The following is an 8,399-nucleotide window of genomic DNA, read 5'->3' as shown; positions in this document are numbered from 1 at the left end:
AGATGACACCGTTATCACTAGGGGGAAAATTGTTACAGTCTATGAAACAAAACTTCTTTTCTCCAAGAATGAGGAAGCATGTAATGACATGAACTAGGATCTCAAACATTAGTGATTTCTGTAGTATCTTTGAGAACTAGACCTGAGAAAATGATTAACATGACAATAATTTTGAGACTGCCTTAACATGATACATCCTGTCCTGTGTTGCACTCATCATCCAATTTGAAGATAAGTTAAGGTAATTGCTATACGCTAAGTCTTTCTAGCATAGCAATAGTTAAATTAATTCCTACTTTCCACTATTGCTTTTTCCCTTATGTTTGTTGGAATTCCTTGATATCAGACATATCTTGGACTAGGAATTTGGAAATAGTTTCATTAAATATGCTTATGACTTTTGATATTTTCAGTTTATGATGAGTTTTTCAAGATGCACACCTGCCATATATCAAGGAGAACATGTAATAGATAAGGAAAAGGACGTCCACTGGATCCCAATATAAGATCCACTTGAGCTGGATCCCCATCTTGTGATACAGCTCAAGTGGAGGTCCCAAGGCCTGACACTATTCTTGATGCTATAGTGTGCTTACAGGCAGGGGCTTATCATGACTGCCCTTCAAAAGGCTTAGCAAGCAGCTGAAAGATTCAGATGCAGATATTTGCACACAACCAATGGAGAGAAGATACGGACCCCTGTGGTTGAATTAGAGAACAACTGGAAGAAACTGAGGAGGGCTACCCAATAAGGAAGAGCAACACTCTCAACTAAACTGGACCCCTGATATCTCTCAGACACTGACCCACTAACCAGGCAACATTCACCAGCTGATATGATGCCCCAAACACACACATAGCAGAGGAGTGCTGGGTCTGGACTCAAATGTACCTAACACCCTTGAGAAACTTGAGCCCCAGAGAGTGTGGAGGTCTGATGGGATGGGGGTGGAGGGATGGGGTCATCCCCTTAGAGAAGGCACATGTCGTGGGTAGGAAGTATGGGATGTGGAACAGATGGTGTGCTGGGAGTGAGGATAAATATGGGTTGTACAAAAAGATTAAAGAACAAAAAAGAAGTATGCACATAGCCCATACCAGGCTCAATTCAGTCATTACCAGAGATACTTCCTATTGCAGTAGGTGGGAAACTAACACAGAGACACCACATGGGAAGATATTCAAAGAGTGAGAGACCTTGGAACACTTAGAACTAAATGGGGGTCTTCATCAAACCGCTCTCTTCAATGCTCAGGAATCTATTCCAAAGAGGGGCAGAAGCATTGTTAATGAATGTTTAGGCAAACAGAAATAGATGAACTAAGAATTAACTGAGGAAAGGATATTTGAATAAGGATTTGATAAATATACAATAAAAATTAAATAATTGGAATAAAGGTAGAATAGGTCTTTCACAATAATAAAGCTTTTTAACATAGCTTTCTATTTTCAATTAATCTTTTTCAGATTAAAAATGAAAATTTGAGTTTTGCTATGTATGTGCACTACTCTTTGGGTTTTTTTTTGTTTTTTGTTTTGTTTTGTGTGTGTGTGTGTGTGTGTGTGTGTGTGTGTGTGTGTGTGTGTGTGTGTGTGTTTTGACATCTGGCACTTCCTTTACTGTTTTATTTGCCGGAGCAGTTGAAACAAAAATTTAAGGTTGGGCAGCAGCAGCAGCAGTGGTGGTGGCGGAGGGGGCAGCAGCAGCAGCAGCAGCTGGTCCAGCAGAAGGGCTATCAGCAGTGGAAACAAAGTGACAGGGTCCAGGCAGGCCTTGTGCCTGCTACCACTGACCTTCTCTGGCCAGCCAGGCTGCAAGCAGGTGACAGATCTACAGCTCCTTTCACCCAACAGAAGCCACATCAGAACTCTGCCTCCCGCCAGTCAGTTACAAGAGACTCTCTGCCATCTTGGATCTGGGGCGCCAGAGAAATCAGACAAACTGAGGTACGCAAATATAACCCAAGGCAAACATCTCGGGGGATCTAAGCCCAACAGGTGTTGGCCTGCATCCAGGCCCAGGGCTGCTCGGGGGGCCATTGGTGTGCAAACCCGGCCAGGAGGTTGTTTGCCCGGCCCACCGCACCACCATTTTGACTATGGGATGCCAGAGAGTTCTAGCAGGCAAAGTCAGCTAGGAGTCATAGCCCGAGAATAACATAGCAGGGGGCTAAGATGAACAGGCCTTGGACTGACCCCAGGCCCTGGGCTGCTCAGTGGGCCATCTGTGTGCCAACCCAGCCAGGAGGTTGTTAGCCTAGCAGACTCTCCCGGCACTCTCTGGGAGAGAGCGCACACTCTGCCATCCTGGCCACCTGACAGAGCCAATTAACAGTCATAGCCCGAGGGGAACTTTGCTCAGGCCTTAGCCTGCCAGGATTTTGCCTAGACTCTGGGCCTGAGCAGCTAGGCTAGCCTTGTGTGCACCAACCCTGTTGAGAGATGGGCTGCCCAGCAGTGTGACCAGCACTCGGAAAAGGTCCCTCAGAATAGACCATCAGCACTCACTGAAGGAGCAAATGGGCACTGCCTGGTTCACACAGGCAACCTGGGGCAAGGCACACTAGGGCTCCAAGGGCACCCAAGAGGAAGACAGAGCATGAACAATCTGTAACAGGGGAAACCCAGTCATCCAGTGTTGCAGAAATAGCCATATAGCCTCACAGGAGGCACAAATACCAGCCAGAGACAAGACCAACTAATGCGAGAAATAACAAGATGGCAAAGAGCAGACACAGGAACGCTACTAACAGAAATTTAGGCAATATGGCAGCTTCTGAACCAAACTCTCCAACATCAGCAAGTCCTGGTTATGCCAACACACCAGAGAAACAAGATTTGGATTTAAAATCACTGTTCATGATGCTGCTAGAAGAACACAAAAAGGACATAAATGAATCTCTTAAAGAAATACAGGAGAACATGAATAAGCTAGAAACCTGTATAATGGAAACACAAAAATCACTTAAAGAAATTCAGGAGAATAAGGCTCAAGAGATAGAAGCCAATAAAGAAGAAACAAACAAACAAACAAACAAGCAAAAAAAAAAAAACCTTAAAGAAATGCAGGAGAAAGTGAGTCAAACAGCAGAAATCATGAAAGAGGAAACACAAAAATCTCTTAAAGAATTACAGGAAAACACAAACAAGCAAGTGAAGGAGCTAAGCAAAACCATCCAGGATCTAAAAACAGAAGTAGAAACAAGTAAGAAATCACAAAGAGAGACAACTATGGAGATAGAAAACCTTGAGAAGAAATCAGGGGCAATAGATACAAATATCAACAACAGAATAAAGAGATGGAAGAAAGATTCTCAGATGTCAAAGAAAATGCAAAATGCAAAAAGCTTGTATCCCAGAACATCCAGGAAATCCAGGATACAATGAGAAGACCAAACCTAATGATTAGAGTTATAGATGAGAGTGAAGATTTACAACTTCAACAAAATTATGGAAGAAAAAATTTAAGGTTTTTTTTTTCTCCTGTAAACATGAATCATTCAAGTAAAACCAACTTAACTATTGAAATTAGCTAAGGGGACATATGCACAACAACACAAGAGCCATCCCTGAAGGCAAGCACAAGGATCCTTTCATGAGGATGCCCTCCAACATCTGAAAATGTTTCAACCTGAAACGTAAGGCTAAAAAAAAAAAAAAAAACAAAAAAAGACTAAAAAAGGAAAAACCCCAAAAATACACAACCACACAGACCACCCAACCATAACCACCATCCTTAATCAATCACAGGCATTCCTTTTCATTTTATAAAAATATTAATAAAAACAGTGAAAAAATATTTTCTCATCTTATATTTATAAAGATAACAGAATTCAGAAGTTTCTTAGCAAACCGTCCAGAAACTGCCCTCCAGTTTCAATTACTTTTGCTGAAGACCAGCAGGACTACAAAGTTTGGGATGCTGGAGCTGCTGGTGGAGAATGGGAAGCCCATCCCAGGAGAAATCAGACAAGAGCAGGGGTTTTGGGGGAGGCTGGCAGCGACTCCATGTGATACCTCTCTGTGTAGAAAGGGGAACACGGGAACACAGAACAGTCAGAAAGGCCTTAAAATCCTCCTTAACATACAAAACCGGTCTGTACAAAGATCCAAGCAGTTTGGTCCCAAACTGAGGTGAACACTTCAATTTTTATTCACATGCTTTGTTTTCTCTTAAAAATCAAAGTCGCCCAAATTAAAATCTTTATGCTAATATTACTAGATATCCCATAAAAAGAAAGAAAAGAAAAGAAAAGAAAAGAAAAGAAAAGAAAAGAAAAGAAAGAAAAATATAAGGATTTTTTTTTTTAAATAAAACTCAGGATAGGAAGAGAATGAAAACCAAATTCCCATTTAGTCCCAAATGAAATGAAAAGAAGAAAACTTGGTTTCTAATTGGGGGCGGAGTTTGGGTGGGACAACAAAAGCAAAACAAAGCCCACAGGAGCATCCTTCTCCCTCCCCTGCTCCACCCCACAGGGCTGCAGCAGCAGGAGCCCAGTGTGTGTGGTCTGCTGGAATCAACAGCCTGACCTAGGCTCAGTGGCAGCGTCCTCTGCCCAGTGAAATGGCACCAGGGACACACACTGCTGTCGTGGGATTCCGTGAGGCTAGTGGGTTGTGTGGTGTGGTTCTCAGGATCTTCTTGAGGCTCCTGGTTTAGTGTCACCAGCCTCTCCCAGCGCCTTTCTCTCCCAGGAGAAGGGTTCCATAAGGAGTGGCCCCTACTCAGCTGAGGGCTGTAAACTCTCCTTCTCTGTTCTCTGTCTCAGTCTCATCGTCTTCAATCTCTCCCTCCTCCCCGCTGAACTTGCCATGGGCCCACTTGGGGCTGGTACTGGACTTCCAGAACATGAACAGGCCTCGCCCCCTGGGAAAGGCTCCTCAGCCAAGGTCTCAGCTCATCCTTGCCTTCCTGGGGGGTCGTGCAAGTAATACTTCTTGCTCTTGGGCATGTACTCTGGATCCGTCTTCTTCCCGGCTTCTCTCTTGAAAATCATTGTTGCTGTTGCTGTTGTTACCAGAATAGTTTCCTCTGCCCCAACTTCTTCCCCTTGCTCGACATTGAAAGGTTCCCCGAGCTCTGCTGCCTCGTTCATTTGGACCCACGAAGTCTTTGCTCCCCAATCTGGATTTGTCAAAACCTGTGATGCTCTCCCCCCTCTCCTCTGCTTCCTCTGGTACTCCTCTACTTTGTAGGAGTAAGACGACTGGGAAGAGGAGGAGGAAAACCTAGACCAACCTCTTGCTCTGCAGTGCTTCTTCTGCTTCTTTGATCCTTTGTGGGTTTTCTCTGTCTTTTTAGTTGATCTTTCTCTTGAGTGGCTAGAGTCTCTGGGATCCACCGACTCTCTTGATTTACCTCGCTTAAGATCTCTCTCCTTATGTTTTTATATGACGTTCAATATCAAGGTGAAGATCAACAGGATCATCTTTGTATTTTCTCTCAGCCTTGTAGCCAGGTTCCCATGGACTTTTCAATTCCTCATGCGTCAAACCATGCGTTCAGGATGTACTGAGGGAAAAATCTATCCTCCTGTTTAATCTCTGGGCTTTTCTTATTTTTAGCTGCTTCTTGTTCATTTCCTCTCTTTAGGTATTTAGTAAAGTGTTCATGCTATGTCATTCCAGAGGATCCAAAGTGATGCTCTTTAACATGATAAACAATGGTCACTATGTGCTGGGCAAACAATTCTGAAGGGCTATGCTGAGATACTGCGCTGACTGTAAGTGCTGGAGAATGGAATGGAATTCCTGCTCCTCTTGGTTTCTATGGACTAGATCCATAGAACAAAGTTTTCGTTCTTGAGCCAATGAGCTACTGGGTCGTGCAAGGTCCTCATCGAAGGAGTCCATCCGGACATTGACCTGGGCTTCCCGAGTAGTGGAAAAGGAAGACTTCCCTGAGGAAAAATCTCCTTTGTTTCCCAGCTTGTCACCGCTCTCAGGGTTCTTCCTTGGAGGAGGTGATAAATTTTCTCTTGGACCGCCTTGTTTGGAGTCATCCAGAAATTCTTTTCTGGTGCCCCTGTGCCCACTTTCGCTCCTCTTGGACCCTCCACATTCTCCTTTTGGGATCTCTCTGTGAACGGCTCCTCTCCTCCTCCTCCAGCTCCTCTGCTTTCCTCTGCTTTTCCTTCCCGCATGCAGGCTCTCCCACTTACCTGACTTCTCTTCCTCTTGGCTTTTGCTTGCACCGGCTATGACTTTAGACATAAATTTGGGTCCATTATCAAACTCGGGTTCCTTCCTTCCCTTACTTTGTCCTTATCTTGCTCATCGCTCATCCATCCCCTCCTTGTGGAAGTCAGCCATCTTTTTCTCAAAGTCATCCCAGAGCTTATATCTTTTGGGTGACTGGTTGCCTCAGAAGGGCTTCTCAGTGTCCTTCTTGGGAGCAAATGGATCAGATTTCATTTTGACATCAGCATCAGAGAAGCCCCCCCCTTCTCCTTCAGCTTCTCTTTATCAGCATTCATTTGTTTCTGCTCCTTAACCTTCCCATTCTTTGTCTTCTGCTCTTCCAGATAACTTTTCGAGTACACTGCTCCTCCTGAAGCAGCGCTCTCCTCTTTCTGAGATAACCATATACAGAGCCAGTGGCTGGTGGACTCTTACTCACAGGACGCTTTTTGGATGGACACAAAGACCCAGAGCCATGGTCGAACTGACCTTGTTGTGCTCCAGACTGATATCCAGCACCATCTGACATAGATGAGTCCATCTGGGATGCATGAGAAAGTGGAGGACTAGGTTTTGGCACAGGGCTAGGGTGTGGTGACCTTCCCCTAACCACCACAGTCTGGAGGGGGCTTTTGGGAGCTTGGTTTCTCTCCCGGGGACTCAGATTAGAAACCGAGGAGCGTGATGCAGAGCTAGTGCCATAGATGGTGGCATCGGCGTTGAGTTATCAGACCCTTCTATATCTTGAGAGGTGCCTCCAGAGAATGCCTGCTCCTTAGCCTCATCTCCCTGGTTATTACCAGCTGCCTGAGATGGCCAGCTATCCTTGGAAGAGGATTTTTTTCTCTTTTGTAGATTTCCGCTTAGATGACTCAACTCTGCTGTGGTTGGAGGATGACCAGGAGGATGATGAACGTCTTGACCTGTCAGAGTTCCTAGAATAGCTCCTGGTCTGTGGTGAAGGGGACCTTCTCTTTGGGGAACAGGATCAAGAAAGGCCAGGGAGAGGGCCGGTATGCTTCCTGGCAGTTCTGCCAATTGGAAAGTTAGTTTCCATAGCCACCTCAGTTATACTGGGCCCCATGGATAAAAGCCTCGGTTTTGCCCACAGAAGTAATAGGGCCTCCTGTAGCCTCTGTTGTGACCTTGGAATTCCCAATGCTGATACACTCTGGGGTGATTCCTTTCTCTGTTATGAGCTGGAGAATATGATCTGGAAGGAGATCTAGAACTCAGTCTGTGCTCCCTCGAATGAGAGACAGATCGGCTTCAGGACCCGACCGAGACTTTAAAAATGAGATCTGGATGCAGATCCTGAGTGAGAAAAGCAAGACCCAGACTTGGATTTGTTTGTTTTTGACATGTTGGAAGAGTGTACACCTTAGTAGAATTAATGATTCAACTTGCAGTGCCTCCAAAAAACACCAACAGCACCACTGGCTTCTCCAGTTTACAGTCAGGATATAACTCTTGACTGGCCGAAGCGACTAGAGCTGCCCGAACTGTTCCCTGCCTGATAGTGCGCCCCACTGTGCTACTCCTTTATATCCACTGTAAATGTGAATAAAATTTTATTTAGGATTTATTAAACAAATAAAATGAAATTAATTTTATTACCTTGAGTATTTTACATTAAAATACTCATTTGTCTCTATTACACTTATAACTCCTTGTCTGTAAAAAATATTTTGTGTTTTTTTTTTCAAATAAGATTTTTTGTAGTTCAGGTTGATCCTGAATTTAAAATTCTTTAGCATATCTTCACTAATAAGTATTACACCATAGTTGACGTCTTTACCTATATTTTTTCTGATACTGGGAAATCAATTCAGAGCCTCAAATATAGTATGTATGTGCTCTGTCACAGAACTATATCCCAAACCTGCTTGTCTTTTCTCACTATTCTATATGACTTTAATTTACAAACATCATTTTTTAATAATGCAATGGTGTTTTTTTTCCTGATAGTCAAACTATGTTATTTTACTTAAAATATTCATTTTTAACCATTTTTATTTCAAACTATTCTCATATTTATGTTATATTGATATTGTTTCTTTAATATTGTCTTATGACTTTTAAAATCTCTAACACTATATTTGTCTCCTTTACATATTTCTATTAGTATAGTTGGATATTTAACAAAAACTTAAATTCAAAATATTAATTTTTATATGCATAGTTAAGTAGAATAAACAAATGGATAATTTTTGTAT

At 43.3% G+C, this 8,399-nt stretch overlaps 1 pseudogene; it reads right to left on the bottom strand.

Annotated features, from left to right (window-relative positions):
• Nucleotides 1-4,724: 4,724 nt before the first annotated feature.
• LOC127675222 (thyroid hormone receptor-associated protein 3-like) lies at nucleotides 4,725-7,546 on the bottom strand (annotated as a pseudogene).
• Nucleotides 7,547-8,399: the final 853 nt, after the last annotated feature.

This window comes from Apodemus sylvaticus, chromosome X (assembly GCF_947179515.1).
Source record: "Apodemus sylvaticus chromosome X, mApoSyl1.1, whole genome shotgun sequence".
NCBI classification, from domain to species: domain Eukaryota; kingdom Metazoa; phylum Chordata; class Mammalia; order Rodentia; family Muridae; genus Apodemus; species Apodemus sylvaticus.
Note: the sequence above shows the minus strand (reverse complement) of the source record. Positions and strands in the feature narration are given on the sequence as shown.